The sequence below is a fragment of the Pan troglodytes genome, chromosome 12 (assembly GCF_028858775.2).
Source record: "Pan troglodytes isolate AG18354 chromosome 12, NHGRI_mPanTro3-v2.0_pri, whole genome shotgun sequence".
In the NCBI taxonomy this organism is placed as follows: Eukaryota; Metazoa; Chordata; class Mammalia; order Primates; family Hominidae; genus Pan; species Pan troglodytes.
This window is the reverse complement of record NC_072410.2, coordinates 44,908,220-44,932,269: the sequence shown is the minus strand read 5'-3', so window position 1 is coordinate 44,932,269 and position 24,050 is coordinate 44,908,220. Positions and strand designations below refer to the sequence as shown.

General features: G+C 36.1%; 1 protein-coding gene across 1 annotated transcript in view; it reads right to left on the bottom strand.

Annotated features, from left to right (window-relative positions):
• Positions 1–4,095: 4,095 nt before the first annotated feature.
• Positions 4,096–24,050, bottom strand: part of LOC134807808 (breast carcinoma-amplified sequence 4-like) — a 145,141-nt gene continuing 125,186 nt past the window's right edge. Inside the window, exon 12 of the mRNA XM_063788998.1 lies at positions 4,096–4,422. The gene's annotated coding sequence lies outside the window, so the exon portion shown is untranslated. The remainder of the gene's footprint in view (positions 4,423–24,050) is intronic.

Here is a 24,050-nt window from a genome sequence, read left to right as displayed (position 1 = left end):
GACAACAGTATAGGTTTGAAAAAGAGAGTTTATTAGAAAGGAATAATGCTGCAAAAGGGTGCAGTGGGGTGCCTCAGCAAGAGGACTGAGCGCACCTTTGTGGATTTTCCTTAAGAGCATTTACAGACCTTATGGTGGGAGCTTAGGATTGTAAAATTAGTTTCGGCATGGCATTTCAGAGATGTAAGGCCCGAAATTAGATGTCAGCTTTAGATACTAGGGAAGTCTGATTACCTCTAAATTCCCCAGATAAGGAGTTTGGCCTCCGGATGGCTTTTTTTTTTTCTTTTTTTTTTTTTGAGACTGAGTCTTGATGTTGTCTGGGCCCCCTGGCTGGAGTGCATTGGCGTGATCTCGGCTCACTGCAACCTCCGCCTCCCAGGTTCCAATAATTCTCCTGCCTCAGCCTCCTGAGTAGATGAGATTACAGGCATCAGCCACCACGCCTGGCTAATTTTTGTATTTTTAGTAACGATGGGGTTCACCATGTTGGCCAGGCTGGTCTCGAACTCCTGACCTCAGGTGATCCACCCTCCTGACCTCAGGTGATCCACCCTCCTTGGCTTCCCAAAGTGTTGAGATTACAGGTGTGAGCTACCACACCCAGCCTGGATGGCCTTTTTGATGGTCACCTGGTGGTCTATGCTCCCTTTTAAATTGCTCAGATAAGAAGTTTTTGTCTCTGGGACCTGTTCAATCAGCAGGTGGTTTTGCTCTCCTCAGTTTCCTTACCCCTCAAGTTTCTGTTTTCTCACACATAGTTACATTTCTTCCCTGCTATATGAACTCTTAATTGTATTCGGTCAGGGAGAGGGGTTTGAGACTGAGCTCTTATGTCCTCAGCTGCAGCACCAGATTAAAGCCTTCTTCTTTCTTGGCAATACTCATCATCACAGTCATTGGCTTTCTGTTCTGCAAGCAGCAGGACCTGGACCGAACATCTGGTGTGTCGGTCACACTATTATACTGTCTGTCTATTCCATGAACATGCTGTTTTAATTACAGAGGCTTTATAGTGTGTTTTAATGGCTGGTAGGGCTTAGTCATTCTTTGTAGTTTATCTTTTTCAGTAATATATTGGCAATTCTTGCATGTTTTTTTCCCCTCCATATAAACTTCTGTGTCAACTTAGTTCTAACAATATAAAATAGTTTGTTTTATTTTATTGAAATTTCATAGAATGTATAAATTAACTTGAAACTGAAATCTTCATATGTCACTTTACATATGAACCTACCTAAGATCTTTTGATTTCTTCAAATATATTTTTATGTCTTCAGGATCTGGAATATTTTTAAATTTCTCAAAGAGAGGTTTGACACATTTTGTTGTTAACTTTATTCCTAAGTATTTAGTGTTCTTTGTTGCTATAAATAGGATTTTATGTATCACTATGTTCTGAGGACTAAGGTCTGATTTTTTATCTTGCCCAAATTTCTATCTAAGGGGTCTGGAGAGTTGTGCCCTACTTTCTCATCAGATGGGTTTTATTTAACCCTGTATATTGTGACTTACTTTCCAATCTGTCTCTGGCATAACAAGGAAGAAAATCGAAACGTTATACTCCAAAATATATTTCCCTGACATACCTTGAAATTACCCTGCAAAGTCTCCTGTGACAAAAATGCACATTCTGTAGAGAATCCTCATTCTCCTTTGTTTTCCTTCCTTTCCAGATCCAAGAGATAATCAACTAAAAGCCAGGCACCCTTTTAAGTCTCATATAAAACATTTTACAATCTGCTGTCTCTGAAGTCTGCTGAGAGCTTCCTTGGCACAATAAAACTTGGTCTCCACAGTCCTTTATCTTAACCTGAACATTTCTTTTTTATTGATCCCAGGTCTTCAGATAAACTCAACCAATTGTCAACCAGAAAATGTTTAAATTTACCTATAGCCTAGAAGACCTGGCTTTGAGTTGTCCCACCTTTCCGAACCAGACCAATGTATTTCTTAAATGTATTTGCTTGATGACTTGTGGGAAAGAGAGTTTCTGAGGTGCCAGATGAGTTGGTCTCCCCTGTGTGAGACACCCATGGGGAGCCATGGGTGGCCTCTGAGGAGAAATGTCTCCTTATTTCCTACATGTCTTTCTGCCCCGAGAGCATAACCGCTCAGCAGCATTCCACAGGTTGCTCAGGGAGATAACACTCCCTTGAAGCAGTGGAGTATAATCAAATATCTTGGCTCCTCCTGAAACCCACTCCCATCTGTTTCAGTCTCAATAAGTTAAAGATCTTAAGTAGTTTAGACACATGCCTTTGCTCAAGGAAATTCACAGAAACCGCCACTGCTATACATCTTATTGAATGACTCAGGACTTCTCCTTCAGTGATTAATCCTTTTCCTCATCCCTTCCTACCCTTCCCATCTGCGGTAAGAACAAAGAGCTTGTAAACCAATAAATTGGGCAGAGCCCGAGAGCTCTGGGCTGTGAGCAAGCCTCCAATGCTCCAGTCCCCTGGACCCACCTTTCAAACACTTATTCTGTCTCTAACTCCTTTGTCTCTGCCGGACTTGGGGTACCCACTGGGTGGTGTGGGGCAGGTTTCCCCAGCAATGACTCATGCCTTCCTAAAATATATAAAACCAAGCCTGTACCCCGACCACCTTGGGCACATGTCCTCAGGACCTCCTAAGGGCTGTGTCACGGGCCATCACAGGCTATGGTCACTCATATTTGGCTCAGAATAAATCTTTTCAAACTTCAGAGTTTGGCTCTTTTCGTCAACAGTTCTCTGTTTTTTATTTGTATGTATGAAGGCTGTTAATTTTTGTATGCTAATTTCATATCCTGCTTCACGGAATACTCTTATTGTTTGAGTTAGTTATATTATTGGTTTTCTAGGGTTTCCCAGGTATACTAATGATACAGCCTCATTGTCTGGGGTGATACCTGAGGTTCATCTCACAGCCATGGAGATCAAGAACTCAGACAAACAAACAGTGAGGTGAAGAGCAGAAATTTAACATGCAAAAGAAAGAGAATAGCTCTTTGCTACAGAGAGGGGTCCTGGAAAAATGGGTTGCCAATCTGCAGCAAAATGCAGGGGGTTTTATAGATGAGTTGATGGCAAGGTTGTGTCTGATCTACATAGGCCATGAAAAACTGCTTAGGACCAGGTGTGACATTTGCATAGGGCGTGAATCTCTGGCAGACCCCACCCCAGTCTTTTATTATGCAGGCGGGATTTCAGCCAGAGCTGCTCCCTGTTGCCCGTTTCTTTCTTACTGTATACATGGGAACAAAAAGGGAAGATGGGTCCAGACACAGTGGCTCACACCTGTAATCCCAGCAGTTTGGGAGGCCAAGGCGGGCGGGTCACTTGAGGTCAGGAGTTCAAGACCAGCCTGGTCAACATGATGAAACCCTGTCTCTACTAAAAATACAAAACTTAGCTGGGCATGGTGTGACACACAACTGTAATCCCAGCTACTCGGGAGCCTGAGGCAGGAGAATCACTTGAACGTGGGAGGTGCAGGTTGCAACGAGCCGAGATTGCACCACCACACTTCAACCCGAGCACAGAATGAGACTCCATCTCAAAAAAAAAAAAAAAAAAAAAAAAAAAAAAAGGAAGATGACGTTTCCATGGTGGACATGATGCTGGGCCCTCAAGTAGTCCTTTTCTATTGGCACAGCTGCCAACATTTGCCCGTGCAAGCTTACAGCTTCCTTATTTATGTTTGCAGCTTGATTTTTCAGGTTGCTCTTTGTTAGAAAAAAAATAATAATAATTTCTTGGGCTGCTTTTTGTTAGGAGGGAAGTTCTTCTGAGGACTCTTTTGCCCTCACTACCTGCCTAAATAATTTCTTTCTACCTCCTTTATCACTATCATATCCTCTGCAATTAGAAATAAGTTTGTTTCCCCTTTACCCATTCTTATGCATCTGATTGATTTCTGTTTTTGAATTGCACTGGCAAATACTTTTAGCACAATATTGAATAGTGGCAGAAATAGTGGACATTCTGGCTGTATTCCTAATTTTATCAAAAATGCCTCTAGTGTTTCCTCATAAAATAAGACAATGGCTTTAGGAAAAAGGTAAATGTATTTTTATCATGTAAAGAATGTAACTTTCAATTCCTGTTTAATGAATGTTTTTTATTAAGAATGGGTGTTGAATTTTGTTATAGGCTTTTTCAGCATGTAGAAAAATAATCATATTTTCCCTTAGGTATATTCATATTGTGTGTGTTGTTATTGGATTTCCTAAAACCAAAGTAACATTGAATTCCTGATATAAATCTCACTTGGTTTTCATTTCTTAATGTGGTGTCAGATTCTGCTCCTAATATTTTCCTTTGAATTTCTCTGTCAGTATTTATTAGTGAAATTGGTCCGAAGTTTTCTTCTTTGAATTGTATTTATCCTTGCATCGCAAGAATGATTAGAAAGATTTCATTCCATTTCAATAGTCTGCAATGAACAATAAAGCATTAGGACTGTCTGGTCTTTGAAGAATTGATAGAATTACACACTAAAATATCTGGACCTAGTTCATTTTGGGGGAAGGGTAGTTCTAAGTATCTTTACATACTCTATGAGAATTTGTACATTTAAGCTTTTTAACTCCAATAGGGTCAATTTTGGTAACCTGAATTTCCTGCAGAAATTATCAATTTTATTTAGGTTATCAAGTATGTTTGCATGAAAGTCTACAAATTAATCTATGATTTCTTCTTTTTAATCATTATTTCCTCTTGTTATTTTTTTACTGTGTATATTTTTGTCTCTGCTTTGTCTTCTTGATAAAGTTAGCTATTGGCTTATAGAGTATATTTTCTTAACAGATTTATAATAATTTTCTTAACTAAACCAGGGATTGAATTTATTAGATCTTTTATTTTATATTCTCTGCTGGAAACATTCCCTTTGAAAATCGGCAGAAGACTAGGATGCCCTCTCTCACCATTCCTATTCAACATAGTATTGGAAATTCTGGCCTGGGCAATCAGGCAAGAGAAAGAAAGAAAGGGTATTCAAAAAAGAAGAGAGGAAGTCAAATTGTCTCTGTTTGCAGATGACATGATTGTATATTTAGAACATTCCATCGTCTCAGCCCCAAAACTCCTTAAGCTGATAAGCAACTTCAGCAAAGTCTCAGGATACAAAATCAATGTGCAAGGGATGTGAAGGACCTCTTCAAGGGGAACTACAAATCACTGCTTATAGAAATAAGAGAGGACACAAACAAATGGAAAAACATCCCATGCTCATGGATAGGAAAAATCAATATAGTGAAAATGGCCATACTGCCCAAAGTAGTTTATAGATTCAATGCTACTTCCATTAAACTACCATTGACTTTCTTCACAGAAATAGAGAAAACTACTTTAAATTTCATGTGGAACCAAAAAAGAGCCCATAGAGCCAAGACAATCCTAAGCAAAAAGAACAAAGCTGGAACCATCACACTACCTGACTTCAAACTATACTACAAGGCTACAGTAACCAAAACAGCATGGTACTTGTATCAAAACAGATATATAGACCAATGGAACAGAACAGAGGCCTCATAAATAATGCCACAAATCCACAACCATCTAATATTTGACAAATCTGACAAAAACAAGCAATGGGGAAAGGATTCCCTATTTCATAAATGGTGTTGGGAAAACTGGTTAGCCGTATGCAGAAAATTGAAACTGGACCCCTTTCCTTACATCTTATACAAAAAACTGAAACTGGACCCCTTCCTTACACCTTATACAAAAATTAACTCAAGATGGATTAAAGGCTTAAATGTAAGACCTAATACCAAAAAAGCCCTAGAAGAAAACCTAGGCAATACCATTTAGGACATAGGCATAGGCAAAGACTTTATGACTAAAACACCAAAAGTAATGCCAACAAAAGCCAAAATTGACAAATGGGATCTAATTAAACTAAAGAGCTTCTGCACAGCAAAAGAAACTAACATCAGAGTGAACAGGCAACGTACAGAATGGGGGAAGATTTTTGCTATCTATCCATCTGACAAAGGGCTAATATCCAGAATCTACAAGGAACTTACATAAATTTACAAGAAAAAAAAACCTCATCAAAAAGTAGGCAAAGGATATGAATAGACGCTTCTTAAAAGAAGACATTTATGCATCCAACAAACATATGAAAATGAGCTCATCATCACTGGTCATTAGAGAAATGCATATCAAAATCACAATGAGATACCATCTCACTCCAGTTAGAATGGTGATCATTAAAAAGTCAGGAAACAACAGATGCTGGAGAGGATGTGGAGAAATCAGAATGCTTTTACACTGTTGGTGGGAGTGTAAATTAATTCAACCATTGTGGAAGACAGTGTGGTGATTCTTCAAGGATCTAGAACCAGAAATACCATTTGACCCAGCAATCCCATTACGGGTTATACACCCAAAGGATTGTAAATCATCCTACTATAAAGACACATGCACACATATGTTTATTGCAGCACTATTCACAATAGCAAAGACTTGGAACCAACTCAAATGCCCATCAATGATAGACTGGATAAAGAAAATGTGGCACATATACAACATGGAATACTACATAGCCATAAAAAAGGATAAGTTCATGTCCTTTGCAGGGACATGGATGAAGCTGGAAACCATCATTTTCAGCAAACTAACAGAGGAACAGAAAACCAAACACTGCATATTCTCACTCATAAGTGGAAGGTGAATAATGAGAACACATGGACGCAGGGAGGGGAACATCACACACCAGGGCCTGTCAGGGGATGGGGAGCTAGGAAGAAATACTAAATGTAGATGACAAATTGATGGGTGCAGCAAACCACCATGGCACGTGTATACCTATGTAACAAACCTGCACGTTTTGCACATGTATCCCAGAACTTAAAGTAAAATAAAAATAAATAAATAAAATTATCTGCCTTTTTAATATCTGCTTCTTTATTATTTTTTTGTGCTCTCTTTGACTTAATTTGTTGTTATATTCTGATGTTCAGAACTGAGAATATAATTATTTTAATTTTATTATTTTTATCAATATAAATGTTTAGTTCAATAAATTTTCTTATCACAAATGCTTTACATGCATTTTATAGATTCAGTTATGTAATATTTTTCTTTTCTTATTTTTATGTGTATAATTTCAGTTTGTATTCCCTTTTTCAAGTAGAAGTTGATTTAAGGAAGTTTGGAATTTATTTTCTTATTTCAAAATGAATAGACCTTTTTGTTTTATTGTTGTTGCTATGATTATTTAATTCTAGTTTTTGCATTGTTACCAGAAATTGTTGTTGTAAATACTTATTTTTAACTTATGAAACTTTTTTTTTGTAATCTAATATATGAACAATAACAAATTTTTGACCACACACTGGGACTCATGCCTGTAATCTCAGCACTTTGGGGAGCTGAAGCAGGAGTATCTCTTGAGGCCAGAAGTTCCAGAGCAGCCTGGGCAACACAGCAAGACTCCATCTCTATAAAATATGTTTCACAAAATAGGCAGGCATGGTAGTGTACACATGTAGTCCCAGCTACTTGGGATCCTGAAGAGGGAGGATAGCTTAAGAACAGGAATTCACAGTTCGTGAGCTATGATTGTGCCAATGCACTCCAGCCTGGATGACAGAGTGACACTCTGTCTCTAAGAAAATTTTAAAAATAAAAATAAAAAATTGGTTGACATTTTCTTCAGTGACTTAAAAAAAATGCTACCTTGCTTGGGTTTTTTGAAAAGCATGCTAGTGTAAATTTTTTTTGCCCTTGTTAGTTATTTGATCTTCTTGCCTCAAGTTCTTAGGATCTTATTCTCACCTTTGAAATCTAATAGTTTTACTATGATATTTTTTGGAGTTTATCACTCTTGGTGTCAATGTAAAATAATGAAAAGAGTCAGAATCTAATTTTTAAAGTTCATTCATGTGCAAATTGCAAAGATGGACCACCCGGAAATGTCAGATTTAAAGGAATGGAGTCAGAGTTCCAGTTAAGATTTCATTTATATAGGCAGAGATAAGGAATTTTTCACAGGATTGCAGTATTATTCATACAAGGTTAACACATAGTTATAGCAACTTGATTGGTTACAGGCAGTATTTCTTTCTGGAAAGGGTACATTTAACAATTTTTCTTAGTCATAGGTTTTCTGTCATCTGATCTAAGCAAAGCAGGACAACAAAGGGAAATTAACATACATAAAAAGGGCCATTAATTAAAAAGGCAGATTGTTTTCCCTGACATTATTTGCTTCTCTCTAGTAATTGCCCAGAACAAGACAAATGAGAAAGTTAGTCAATCTATAATCTGAACACAGAAGTTGTAACCAAATATGACTGAGATTACAGTTACTACTCTCTCAAGGCTTAAAGTGTTTTAGGGGCCTACAACAACTTTTAAATTGTATTTATTCTCACACTAGTAATTTTTCCAAATATCCGTTGAGCCCTTTCAATTTGTACATATTAATATTTTTCTATTTCTGGTATATATTCTTAGGATATAGTTTTTAATATTAGCTCTGTTCCATTGTTCTCTTTTTCTTTGTCAAAAATTCCTGTAAGACAGTTATTATCTCTTCTTTGACTTATTTTTCACTATTTTCTCTGCTGGTCCTTTTTTCTTCTTTCTTTGTGGCATCTTTTATTCTAGGTTTGCTTAATTGTCTTCCATGCCCATTATTAAGTTTTAATTTAGTTAGATTCTCCCCTGGGAAGTTCGTAAGTTATTCTTTCAATTCTGAGATTATTTTGTCTTTTTTCATTGGTTTTATTCCTGAGTTCAGCTCTTTTATATTTTTCCTGGTATGTGTGTGTGTGTGTGTGTGCACGTGCTGGAATTTCTGTTTGAAAGTCATTTTCCATATTCTAATATATTTTTGAGTATATTAATTGTTTAAATTGTAGATTACAGTTTTCTTCTGTTTTGTGATTATTTTTTCTTATTTTAACTTATTTTTCCTGCTTTTCTGCAATACTTCTCTGCAGGACTTGACTTTGGTTTTGTTAATTTTCAATATAATGAAGTGTTTTAAATAATTGCTGACACTCTTCTGTCAGTCTAGCAAAGTCCATGTATTTTAGTAGGGTTTATTTGCTTTTTTGTATAGTAAGGAGGAAGCTGTGGATCGTCTAACTCTGTGGTCTTGTCTTCCAGTGGCCTAAATCTCCCTATTCCTTTCTTCATCACCCACTGGCCAATGACATTTCTTCCTTCCTCTTGGTTTTTGATCACCTCCAGACTATATGGATTGAGGCTATCCCCCTAAATTGTGCTTGTCCTTTTAAATCAGCTTTATTGTGATTAAATCTAACATACCTGGTTACTGTTTTTAGGATTTTCTTATTTAGGGTGCAGTTAATCTATCTTTCTGGTGGGTGCTGCACCTCACACTCAGGCCTCTTCCCTAATGTTCCAATTTTCTGTTCTCAGTTTTTCTTGTTCTGAGACTAAGCTTTTTGGCTAGTAAGAGCAGTTGAAAGCACCTGAGAATTTGGCACTTGTATTTATTGTTTCTTTTTTCTTTTTCTTCATAATTTTTGTTTTTTTAGTTTTGACATGCTTTGTTTTCAGATAATGCTAGGGGTGTGGTATCTCATGAAATTTTGCCATGTTTTTTAATCTCATATTGTGTCCGGAATTGGTTCCTTCCAGTGGGTTCTTGGTCTCGCTGACTTCAAGAATGAAGCCGCGGACCCTGGCGGTATGTTACATACAGTTCTTAAAGATGGTGTGTCCGGGGCTTGCTCCTTCAGATGTTCAGATGTGTTCAGAGTTTCTTCCTTCTGGTGGGTTCATGGTCTCGCTGACTTCAGGAGTGAAGCCGCAGACCTTTGCAGTGAGTGTTACAGCTCTTAAAGGTGGCGCGTCCGGAGTTGTTTGTTCCTCCCGATGGGTTAGTGGTCTCGCTGACTTCAAGAATGAAGCTGCAGACCCTCGCAGTGAGTGTTACAGCTCATAAAGGTAGTGTGGACCCAAAGAGTGAGCAGCAGCAAGATTCATTATGAAGAGTGAAAGAACAAAGCTTCCACAGTCTAGAAGGGGACCCCAGCAGGTTGCCCCTGCTGGCCCCAGTGGCCAGCTTTTATTCCCTTATTTGGCCCCACCCAGGTCCTGCTGATTGGTCCATTTTACAGAGTGCTGATTGGTGTGTTTACAATCCTTTAGCTAGACAGAAAATTTCACCAAGTCCCCACCTGACCCAGAAGCCCAGCAGACTTCACCTCTCAATATTAGGGAGGGTAATTTTTTTTTTCTGGCTTATATTCTCCTACAATCACTCAAACAATTAAATGGTTAATTGTTCTTCACTCAACAACTTTTACTAGTAGGTCAGAGTTCAAATAATAATAGAGAATTAAAATATTTGGCTAAGCATGGTGGCTCACGATTGTAATCCCAGCATTTTGAGAGGCCAAAGCGGGTGGATCACAAGGTCAAGAGTTCAAGACCAGCCTGTTCAAGATGGTGAAACCCCGTCTCTACTAAAAATACAAAAATTAGCTGGGCGTGGTGGTGGGCACATGTAATCCCAGCTACTTGGGAGACTGAGGCAGAGAATTGCTTGAACCCAGGAGGCAGAGTTTGCAGTGAGCCGAGATCACGCCATTGCACTCCAGCCTGGGCAACAGAGAAAGACTGCGTCTCAAAAAAAAAAAAAAAAAAAAAAAAAAAAAAAAAAAGTTTCTCTGAAATTTCAGTACTGGGCAGTACAAAGCTATTTCTCTTGCATATAAAAGCAAACCATCTCAAAATGCTGTTTACTTATATATTCAAGTGAAGATAGAATGAAATTCTTTAGAAAGTCTCTCAGTCACAGGCTGACACTGCTCTTCCTTTTTTTAATCTCTCAAAGGTGATATAAACAAAAGTGCCAAAATTATTTTAACGATTGTAATTTCGTGCTATGAAATAATAAAGCATTTTATAGACACGTTGCACTTCTTGTCAAGAAGATATTTAAGGAGAACTAATAGATTATGCAGTTTTTCTTTAAAGCGTTTCCCAGGAAACAAATCATCAGGTAACTTTCCAAACTAACACTTTATTAGAAGGTACAATCCTGGGTAGACAGACTGAGGGAAAAACAAAAGTAGTGGAAGCTTGGGGAAAGTGAAGAAGGAAAACACACAGAAGGAGAGGCATTACAGATGCATCTTCTTTTTCAGATGAATGGCATGGTCTGCTCACTAGTAACACTCTCATTTTCATGCTGAGTCACATCAGCAAAAGTCATTATGACCTTGGGAACGACCTCTAACCCAGAACCAAAGCAAGTAGCATAGACCAGAGGTCAGGTAAGGCTGAGTTCATCTGGGGTAATGTAAAATGGAGATCTGTTTATAGAGCCAAATGAAAGACCTATATATGCCAATATTTATATGTCAACCTGTAATTTAATAAAAGATGCAATATATAGAAGTGGCTCTTTTAACATTCTGTTGCTTTGGACTTTGTTATATGTAATTGATTTTGTTTTTCAGTTATGTGTAAAATGCAACTCTTCCTTAATCAGGCATGAGAAAATGCAATGAAACAATAATTGCATGTCTTTCCCAGTAATATTCTAGTTAGAAAACATAGACAATAAAATATTGCTATTTTGTTTTTATATACCAAGGTTTTTTAAAAAAATATTTTATTACAATTTAGCATATATGTTACTTATTTTATTTCAAGGCATATGAAAGTAATAACCTTATTTTTGTTTTAATGATAATTTTCTTTTGAAAGACTGAACAAGATGCTGAGCAGATTATTATTTTCTTCTGAGGAGCTACTGAGCAATTTTACTTAGCATCTTCTTCAATAGGAAACATATTAACTTGATGCACACAATAATTTTGGAGCTGTTTTATTCTCTCTTATATTTTTATATTCATTTATAGACTTTGTATAGACGACCTTTTCCCTACATAACATAGAGTGTTATCAAGTTAAAACTGAGCACTAGTGTAATAAAATGAATTCTAATATCATACTTTATTATCTGTATGATTCCATTCACATGGTACTCCAGATGTAGTGGAAACTGAAAGTATTCTTTTCCACAAGCCCTCAATATTATGACTGAAAAATATTTTAGTCTTAAGTGGCACTGATCAGTGAAGAAATCAAGATGGTATTATTATTTATTCAGAAGGTGAAGTAGAGCCAAACTCCTTGTAAATAGGTTTATACTAAAAATTAGAGCAAAACTTTTAAAGTGAATACGCTTCAACTGAAATAATCACAGTATAATTCTCAGTACCATAGAAACCAATAAACTTAGAAGAAAATGAAGCACAGGAGACTTCTAAAAAATAGAAATAGGAAAGAAAGTCTAAGGCTAAGTAGTCTAAGAAATCTGAATGGAATATATAGTAATAACTGTCATGAGAATAATTATTAGAACTTTATGTTTATTTTTTCCAACATGAGCATATACTTTGCAAAATAAAGAGCAAAGTAAGTACTGATAGTCTGTATGAATTTTCACAACTAAGTAAAAAAATTAGGTTACCTATCCAAGTTCCCTGTTTCCTCCTCTCTCTTTCAGTAGAAGTGGCAAAAGAAATATAAAAGTGGTTACAATCTACATCTGTACTTTAAAGATACAGCCAGCGTCTTCCTTCCTTCCTTCCTTCCTTCCTTCCTTCCTTCCTTCCTTCCTTCTTTCCTCCCTCCCTTCCCCCTTCCTTTCTTTCTCTTTCTTTCTTCCTTTCTTCCTTTCTTTTCTTTCCTCTCTCCCTTTCCTTCCTTCCTTCCTCCCCTCCCTCCCTCCTTTTCTTTTCTTTCCTTTCCTTTTCTTTTCTTTCTTTCTTTCTTTCTCTTTCTCTCTTTCTTCCTTTCTTTTCTTTCTTTACTTTCCTTCTTTCTCTTTCCTCCCTCCCTCCCTTCTTTCCTTCCTTCCTTCCTCCCCTCCCTCCCTCCCTTTCTTTCCTTTTCTTTTCTTTCTTTTTTTCCTTCCTTCCTTCATTCCCTCCCTCTCCTCTCCTCTTTCTTTCTCTTTCTTTCTTTCTGTCTTTCTTTCTTTCCTTCCGTGCCTGCCTGCCTTTTCTTTTCTTTTTTCTTTTCTTTTCTTTTCTTGCCTTGCCTTGCCTTTTCCTTTCTTTTCTTTTTTCTTTTTGAAACAGGGTCCATTCTGCTGCCTAGGTGGAGTGCAGTGGCACAATCATAGCTCACGGCATCTTTGAACTCCTTGGCTCAAGTGATACTCCTGCTTCAGCCTCCCAGGTAGCTGGGACAACAGGCATGTTCCACAATGTCCAGGTAATTTTTTTGTTTTTAGTAGAGGCTGGGCCTCCCTCTGTTGTGCAGACTTGTCTGAAACCCCCGGGCTCAGTGATCCTCCCATCTCAGCCTCCCAAAGTGCTGGGATTACAGGTGTAAGCCACTGCTCCCAGCCAGCCAAGTTTCTTTATGGTAATGTCCTACCATTTTCAGATTTCTTTCATGTCATCTGTAACAGCTAAAATTCTAAGAGATTGCTATCTTTGCTGCTAAATTTAGTTTGTATGCCTCTTGTCAACAAAGTAAATGCATAGTGTGCTCACACAAATTTACTCCAGAAAAATTAGTCTTATAAGGCCTGGACAAAAATTCTTTAATTGTGTTCTGCAAGGTTGTTCTCATTAGCTTAATGTCTTATGTTAGAATAAAATTTTACTACCCAATGTAGGCATTATAGAATTTTCAGCAGAAATACCTGTTTTGAGTGCACTCTCTTTTTTTAATCTTCTAGTTCCCAGGATTGGTGTTATGAATTTAAGATTTGAAGGCTACACTTTACATTTAAATCTCTGAATTATGTAAGTAACATATTCTCTAATGACAACTTATGAAGAATGAGTCTTAGTAACATCTTTTCTGCCTATTTGTGCCTTCAACAGTGTGATGGTTAATATTGAGTGTCAACTTGATTGGATTGAAGGATTCATAGTTTTGTTTCTGGGTGTGTCTGTGAGGGTGTTGCCAAAGAAGATTAACTTTGAGTCAGTGGACTGGGACAGGCAGACCCACCTTCACTCTGGGTGGGCACCGTCTAACCAGGTGCCAGTGCTGCTAGGAGAAAGCAGGTGGAAGAATATGAAAGGACTAGACTTGCTGAGTCTTCCGGCCTTCATCTTTCTCCCATGCTGGATGCTTCCTGCCCTCAAATATCAGACTTCAAATTCTTCAGCTTTGGGACTCCTGGACTTACACTACTGGTTTGCCAGGGACTCTCGGGCCTTTGGCCATAAACTAAAGGCTACACTGCTGGCTTCCCCACTTTTGAGGTTTTGGGACTCAGACAGATCCACCACTGGCTTCCTTGCTCCTCAACTTGCAGATGGCCTATTGTGGGACTTTACCTTATGACTGTGTGAGTCAATTCTCCTTAATAAACTCCCTTTCATATATACATATATCCTACTAGCTCCGTACCTCTAGAGAACCCTGACTAATACAAACAAGAACCTTTATAAGTACTCTTCTTACGTCCTCTTAGACATGGAAGCTTTTTTTTTTCCTGTATCAAAATAAGTATTTTTTTTTTAAGCCCTCAAATTACCCTTTGAGTCCCTCTACTCCTGATCTTCCATTCATTTTTTTCCCCAAAATTTTAGCTCTGGTTTCAAAAGCATTGTTAATATTAATAGAAAAAAAATAGTGACCTAAGGATGAACTCTTTAATCATGATTGCTTTCCTCTTCCATTTGAAATATGCTACCTTTGAAACATCTCCACATTGTTCTCCAAGTACCATTCAAAAGCCTCTTCTCTCGTTTGTGCATATACTGCTAAGCACATCTCCCTTAACCCCCCTCAAGATTCTCATTGAAAGTAACACAGAATATACAAATCGAAGAAAAGAAACAATCAAACGAACAAATCACTGTAGGAGCAATTGAAAAGTGAACACTCATCATATGGAATAATAATTTTACTGAAAATCTTATTTAAGAAAACTCATAAAACTACATCATAAAATTATTTCTATTTTCAGATTCCTTTGCTCTGCCTCTAGAAAACAGTTTCCTGGGTGGAGATGAAAAGACAGGGGATTGGGAAACGAAAGAAAACCTAAACCTCCTTACTTTTCCTGAGATATAACTTGCTCTGCCTAACTAATCCAGCCTTAGAAATAATTCCTGACATTCAGGTTTTATTTTCAAATTCTGTCCAAATACAAACGCCAGTTTGTTTGTTTTTTATAATCTATAGACTTTACCTACAGAATTGTAGTTGTAACTAAAATTGTCTTTAACTTAGTGGATCCGATATGATTTGCCTCTCAGATCCCTTGTCTCATTGCATGTACTTATGCCAACCTGTTGAAGGCAATAATGAACCTAAGACACACAGAGAGAGAGGCAGAGATAAAAAGGGAAAGAGAGGTCAGCTCTGAAGGCCCAAAGCAGAGCTGATCTAAATTGCCAATCTATGGGAATTTTCAATTGAGAGCCTTAGCCAAACCATTGTCATACACCAGGAAACTGGGAGGAAACATTTTATTGGAGAGTGAACTTGATGATAAAAAAAACGCAAGCACACAACGATACCACAGTTCGGAATCCAGCTTTTGACTCACAAAATCACTTTCTTAGACTTGACTTAAATTTAGTGCTTTCCTGAAGCTAGAATGAGTTGGAAACAGCCTTCTTCTTTTTCAATAATTATAAATTTTATCAACATTCGAAAGCAGGACAAAAATACATTGGATAATGTGATCAGAATTGAATTACTAAGTTTTCTAAGTGATATAGTTCTGATATCTGCATTTTCTCTATAGAAGTCTTTTATAGTTTTTTTATTTATTACCCCCAAATTACAATTAAGTTCATTGCAACTTGAGGCCCTCCCCAATTTGACCTCAAACAAACTTTTATTTTACTGGTTCTGTATTTTATATTGCTTTAAAATTATTGTACGAGGTAAAACTTCTTAAAATTTAGTTTAGCATCTTTTTATTTGTTTAACTTTTCCAGACTGAAAATATACTTTTTTCACCATTTCCTCATACACGTCTTTGCCTCTCTTCAAGGTCTAAATGATACTGGTTTCCTGAAGCCAACACAATTTTTCTTCCTGTCTTTGCTCTGCATATTGGTTACTTATAACATTTTGCCTTGCCTTGGTGGTAATCATTTTTATGTTATATCTCTCATAGCGTATTAAAATGGGAAGACTCAGGTACTGCTCTAATTACCTGCTCAGTTAGAATTGGTGCAGGAATTGGAATAGTTCCTAAAACTGTGAGGCATGTATTTATTTACTCAACTGAATAGAACTAGAGAGAGCAAAGCTGGAGCTGACCATCCCGTCATGCTGACTATCAGAGTGCCTTGTGCATAAGGGGCCTGCTATAAACATTTATTCAATACATATTAAACACTCTTCATTTAAAAAATACAAGCTATTAGGAAAAAGAAAAGAAACTGTTTAAATTTTGAACTCAACAGGCCCAGTTCACTATCTCTTTACACTGTCATTAAATAGATTTATAAAACGGCAAATCCTTTCCCCTACAGGAAATTGCAGCCACTAAGACTATTGTACTTTTTATTTTATTATAAAAGACAATTAGGTTTTCTAAGAGAGACCAATTTCAAAATTCCTCTTTAAAAACTTTTTCATATGTCATTATTAAATCCGCCCCCGATCCCCAAAAAGATTTACGTATTTTTCCTGTGCTTCCATCTTTTTTATCCCCTCCCAAAGACCAACCTCCTGTACTTGGATATTAATGCCAAGTCATGTAGTGGAATAAACAGGCCATTAGCATTTAAAAAACACACACCTCTTTTTTATTGAAAAATCCTTTTTATGACAGAAAGAACCTAAAATTTGCATTTAAATGGAGACTATTCAAGTAATATACTGCATGAGATTACTAGATTTTTAAATTTGTGATTTTTATAAGGTTGATAAATACTGCCACTGTCATAGAATTTTTTGGAAAGATTTCAAGAAGTAAAAGACTATTTCCAAAGCTAGAAAATTTAAACATTTATAATCTCTACATTCAGGAATTTTGATCTGCATTAAGTTCTCTATAATAAAGAGTCATTTTTCAACATTTAAAGTATTTAAAAGTTTAAAATGAAACATTAGATAGCATGCTTAGATTCTTCTTTATGCAAAATCAGTTAAATCCTCGACGTGACTATCCCATATTAAAATCATTTACTGTCAGTCACCTCCTGGGGTATACAATATTACAAATTTCTCTCTTAGTGAACCCTGTTACTCTACAGTATCTGGCATATAAAGTTTCTGGTACAAACTAAATTTTGGATGAAACCATTACAAACCAACTAAAGTAGATTTAAAAATGCAGCCCATGATAGCAGTTATAAAACTTTATGGAGCTTATTAATTGCTTGAGATCTTGCCAAAAATTTTTTGAAATCTAGGAATTCTGATTTTGATTTGGGAGGGACATTGAAAGAGTATTTCAACCATGATGCCTGTCCATATGAATACGCATGGTGAATAGTAATCAATGATGCTCAAGTAACAAATATGTTGTAACCCTCTGTGTTAACACAAAGGGTTAAATTGTTAAAGCGGGCTCATAGGAATGATAATTCTTACCTGATACCACACTTGATTAATAATTCACAGATTCCAACAAAAACCAAGCAAAATATATGCTCTGGAGGAGCAGGTAATTATTAACCACAGTTCCCAATACATTTTTTTTCTTACATTAGGACACTGCTTGTTATTGGATTAACAGATTAGGTTTCCGAATGATGTATTCACAAAAACATAGTTCACAAAAGAAGCTGTTTCAATTTTGGGACTTACCAGCTTTACACTCTGTTAGTTGTATGACTGTAAAATACGTACTGGATAACTTCCCATTCTCCAGACAGCTATGTTCTATACATCTATAAATCCAGGATCATTTATAATAAGTAATCTACAGAGGCAAAATATGTCCTTCTCAAATATTTACTTTGTAAAAATAGAAACTCTGTTTCTTATCATGAGCAAGTTGATGCAGGACATAAGCACGTCTATGACAAAGTCTATTGGAAATCCATCACTTCTCTTTGATCTTCTCAAAGAAGGTTCTCATCATCAAGAAGAAAATAACAACATTGCTATTAAATTATTTCTTCCCACTTCTACTCCTAAACTGTTCATAAGAAAAATCTTTACTTTAGACAACACATTGTCTTTCTGATATTATCTCTTTGCAAACATTCATACTATAACCGAGTCTTATTTCCTGAATAAATTATCTGTCTTTTGATCAATGGATTATTCCCTAATTAAGGGGGATATTTCACTTTCTCTTTGAGGATGACCACCTGTTCTCTGTAGGAGTCCTGATTTTTTTAATTTTTATTTTTAATTTTTGTGAGTACATACTAGTTGTGTATGTTTATGGGTAACATGAGATATTTTGTTACAGTTGTACTGCATAATAATCATGTCAGGGTAAATGGGGTACCCAACACCTCAAGCATTTATCCTTTTTGTTACAGACAATCTAATTATATTTTCTATTTATTTTTAAATTTATAATTAAATTATTTTTAGTGCAGTCCCCCTGTTGTGCTAGAAAATACTAGGTCTTTATTCTTTCTAATTATTTGAATAAAGTCTTAAAAGAATAATTCTCATTGCATATCTTAGACGTTATATATATATATCATTTTATATACATATATATATACACACACACATACAATTGTTTTGCTTAAAGTAAATACTGTTACTAGCTAGTAGAAACTTTCATGAATATAGATTTGTACCTCTTTTATTGTACTTGAATACTGCTGTGGTTTGAATGTGTCCCCAATCCTCTTAATCCCCAATGCAACAGTGTTAAGAGGTGGGAACTTTGAAGAGGTGATTAAGTCATAAGGGTTCTGCCCTTATGAATGGAATAATGCCATTATTACAGGACAGAAGTGGATTAGATATGGCAGAGTGTATTCCTGATAAAAGGATGAATTTGGCCCCCTTCTCTTCTTCCTTTTGTCCCCTCTTGCCCTTTGGATTTCCACCATGGAATGACAAAGTAAGTTGGCCCTTACAAGATGCCACCACATTGATATTGGACTTCCCAGCCTCTAGAACTGTAAGAAATATATTTTTTAATTGTTTGTTTGTTTTATTTTTTCTAATGTTTTACTTTTTATCTTTGTGGGTATATAGGTATATGTATTTATGAGGCACAGGAGACATTTTGATACAAGCATACAATGCATAATAACTACATTTTGGGAAATGGTGTATCCTCCTCTCAAACATTTATTATCTGTGTTAAAAACAAGCTAATTATACTCTGTTAGTTATTTTAGAATGTACAATTAAGTTACTATTGACTATAGTAAACATGTGCTATCAATTACTAAGTTTTATTCATTCTTTCTAAACATTTTTATGTACCAATTAACCATTCTCACCTCCCCCTCACTGCCCCTGACTGCCCTTCCCAGCCTCTGATAACCATCCTTCTACTATATCTTAAGGAGTTCAATTGTTTTGAGTTTTAGATTGCACAAATAAGTGAGTACGCAATGTTTGTCTTTCTGTGCCTGGCTTATTTCACCTAACACAATGACCTCCACTTCCTTCCATGTTTTTGTAAATGACAGGATCTCATTCTTTTTTATGGCTGAATACTACTCCATTGTATATATGTACCACATTTTCTTTATTCATTCATCTATTCACAGACACTTAGGATCTTCCACATCTTTGCTATTGTGAACAGTGCTGCAACAAATATGAGTGTGCAGATGTATCTCTGATATTCTGATTTTCTTTCTTTTTGGTATGTACTCAACAGTAGGATTGCTGGATCATATAGTAGCTATATTTTTAGTTTTTTGAAGAACCTCCAAACTGTTCTCCATAGTAGTTGTACTAATTTACATTCCCACCAACAGTGTACGAGGGTTCCCTTTCTCCACATCCTTTCCAGCACTTGTTATTGTCTGCCTTTTCAATAAAAGCCATTTTAACTGAAGTGAGACAATATCTCATTGTAGTTTAGTTTGCACTTCTCTGATAATCAATGATTATAACTGTTTTCCATTTGCATGTCTTCTTTTGAGAAATGTCTATTCAGATCTTTTGCCCATTTTAAATCAGATTATTAGATGTTTTGGTTATTAACCTCTTGTCAAATGGTTAGTTTGGAAACATTTTCTCACATTATGTGGATTGTCTCTTCACTTTCTTGATTGTTTACTTTGTTGTGCAGAAGGTTTTTTAACTTAGTGTGATCCCATTTGTCCATTTTTACTTTGGTTGCTTATGCTTTTGGGTTATTACTCAAGAAAGCTATGCCCAGTCAAATGTCCTGGAGAGTTTCTCCAATGTTTTTCTTTAGTAGTTTTATGGTTGAGGTCTTAGATTTAAGTCTTCAATCTAGTTTTATTTGATTTTTGCATATGACAAGAGATAAGGGGCTAGTTTCACTCTTCTGCATATGGATATACAGTTTTCTCAGCATCATTTATTGAAGAGACTGTCTTTACCCCAGTATATCTTCTTGACACCCTTTTTAAACATGAGATCACTGTAGATGTGTGAATTTGTTTCTGGGTTTTCTATTCTCTTCCACTGGTCTGAGTCTGCTTTTATGCCAGTAACATGCTGTTTTGGTTACTATAGCACTGTAGTATAATTTGAAGTCAGGTAATGTAATTCCCCCAAATTTGTTCTTTTTGCTCAGGATACTTTTGTTTATTCTGAGTCTTTTATGGTTTCATATAAATTTTAGGGTTGTTTTTCTATTTATGTGAAAAATATCATTGGAATTTTGATAGGGATTGCATTGAATCTGTACATTATTTTGGGTAATATGGACATTTTAACAATATTAATTCTTACAATCCATGAACATGGAATTTTTTTTTCATTTTTTGGTGTGTTTTCTTAAGATTGTTTAAATCAGTAATTGATTGAGTAGGATTGCTGTTAGTTCCTCTTTAAATGATTGGTAAAATTCAGCAGCAAAGTTATTGGGTCCCAGGGTTTCTTCCTGGTTCAATTCAGTAGGTTGTATGTGTCTAGGAGTTTGTCCATTTCTTCTAGATATTCCAATTTATTGCCATATAGTTCCTCATAGTAGCCACTAATGATTCTTTAAATTTCTGTACTATCAGTTGTAGCTGTAATGTGTCCTTTTTCATCTCTGATCTTATTTAGCTTTATCTTCTCTATTTTTTTCTTCATTAGTCTGGCTAAGGATTTGTCAATTTTATTTAACTTTTCCAAAGACCAACGTGTCATTAATCTTGTGTATTTTCATTTCAGTTTCATATATTATTACTCTGATCTTTATTATTTCTTTTCTCCTACTAATTTTGGGTTTCATATGCTCTTGCTCTTCTAGTTCTTTAAGATGCATCATTAGATTAAGTTTTTCCCTTTTTCGATGGAGGCACTTATAGCTATAAACTTCCCTCTTACTACTGCTTTTGCTGTATCCCTTAAGTTCTTTTTGTCATGTTTCCATTATCATTTATTTTGAGAAAATTTTCAGGTTCCTTCTTAATTTCTTCATTGACTCACTGGTCATTCAGGAGCATATTATTTAATTTCCATGTATTTGTATAGTTTCCAAAATTCCTCTTGTTTTGGGTTTCTAATTTCATTGCATTGTGGCCAGAGAAGATGCTTGCTAGTTTTTCAATATTTTTTATTTAATTTTTATTTTTTATTTTATTTTTTTTTTTTAGAGACAGAGCCTCACTCTGTCACCCAGGCTGGAGTGCAGTGGCGTGATCTCGGCTCACTGCAAACTCTGCCTCCCGGGTTGACACCATTCTCCTGCCTCAGTCTCCCAAATAGCTGGGACTACAGGCACCCGCCACCATACCCAGCTAATTTTTTTGTATTTTTAGTAGAGAAAACGTTTCACCGTGTTAGCCAGGATGGTCTTGATCTCCTGACCTCATGATCCGCCCACCTCAGCCTCCCAAAGTGCTGGGATTACAGGCATGAGCCGCCGCGCCTAGCCTATTTCAGTATTTTTTGATGTTTTAAGATTCACTTTTGACCTACCATATGGTCTGCCTTTGAGAATGATTTATGTGTTCAGAAGCATGTGTATTCTGCAGCCATAGGAAGTAATGTTCTGTAAGTATCGATTAGATCAATTTATCCTATAGTGCAGATTAAATCCAGTTGTTCTTTCTTGATTTTCTCTCTGAGAAATCTGTCCAATGCTGAAAGTGGGGTGTTGAAGTCTCCAGCTGTTATTTTATTAAAGTCTCTTTAGCTCTAATAATATTTGCTGTATATTCTGGGTGCTTCAGTGCTGGATGCATTTATATTTATAATCATTTTATCTTCTTGCTGAATTGACCTTTTTATTATTATATAGTGATCTTCTTTGTTTTCTCTTACAATTTTTGTCTTGAAATCTATGTTGCCTGATATAAGAATAGCTACTCCTGCTTTTTGTTTGTTTGTTTGTTTCCATTGACATGGAACATCTTTTCTCTTTATTTTCAGTCCATGTATACCATTATAGGTTAAGTGTGTTTCTTGTAGGCAACAGAGCATTGGGTCTTGTGTGTGTGTGTGTGTGTGTGTGTGTGTGTGTGTGTGTGTGTGTTTTCCATTCATCCATTCTGTCTTTTGATTGCAGAGTTTAATTCCTTTACAGTCAACGTTATTATTAAGTAAGGACTTTTATCTGCCACTTTGTTATTTGTTTTCTAGTTGTTTTGTGGTCTTCTCTTCCTTCTTTCCTTCCTGTCTTCCTTTTAGCAAAGGTGATTTTCTCTGGTGGTATGATTTAGTTTCTCACTTTTAATTTTTTGTATATACATTGTATGTTTACCATGAGGTTACCATGAGGCTTTAAAATACCATCTATAACCCATTATATTAAAATGATGACAAATTAGCACTGATTACATAAAAAACTAGTACAAAATTTTTCCCCCACTTTCTAACTCTTTGTTGTTTCTCTTTATGTCTTATTGTACTATGTCTTGAAAAGTTATCATAGTCATTATTTTTTATTAAATCACCATTTAGTCTTTCTACTTGAGTAGCTGACACACAACAATTACAGCGTTATAATATTCTGTGCATTCTCATGTGCTTACAATTACCAGTGAGTTTTTTTTTTAACCATCAAATGATTTCTTCTAGCTCATTAACATTCTTTTCTTTCAGACTAAAAAACTCCCAACAGCATTGCTTGTAGGACAGCTTTTGTTTGTGTAAGAAGGTCTTTATTAATCCTTCATGATCGAAGAATATTTTTGGAAGATATATTATTCTAGGCTAAAAGGATTTTTCCTTCAGTACTTTAAATATGTCTTGCCACTCTCTCCTGGCCTGTAACATTTCCACTTAAAAGTCTACTGCCAAATGTATTGGAGCTCCATTGTATGTTATTTTTCTCTTTCCTTTTGTGGCTTTTAGGATCCTTCCTTTTCCTTGACCTTCAGGAGGTTGATTATCAAATTCTTTGAAGGAGACTTCTCTGTGTTAAATGTGCTTTGTGTAGAAATTAGACTGACACCTATGACCATCTAATCTTCAACAAAACTGACAAAAGCAAGCAATGGGGAAAAGATTCCCTATGCAATAAATCCTATTGGGACAACTGGCTAGCAATATGCAGAAGATTTAAAATGGACCCCTTCCTTATACTATAAACAAAAATCAACTCAAGATGGATTAAAGATTTAAATATTAAACTCAAAACTATAAAAACTCTGGAAGACAACCTAGGTGATACCATCCTGGACACAGGAGCAGGAAAAGATGTCCTGACAAAGATATCAAAAGCAATTGCAACAAAAGCATAAATTGACAAGTGGAATCTAATTAAATGTAAGAGCTTCTGCACAGCAAAGAAACTAACAACAGAGTAAATAGACAACCTACAGAATGGAAGAAAATATTTGCAAACTATGCATCTGATGAAGGTCTAATATTCAGCATCTATAAGGAACTAAAACAAATTTACAAGAGAAAAACAAACAACCCCATTAAAAAGTGAGCAAAGAACATGAACAGCCTAGAAGTTCGAGGCTGCAGTGAGCTATGGAATGCCACTGCCTTTCAGCCTGGGATATGGAGTAAAACTGTCTCACACACACAGAAGACATCTCTCTCTCTCTGCACAACGGAGAA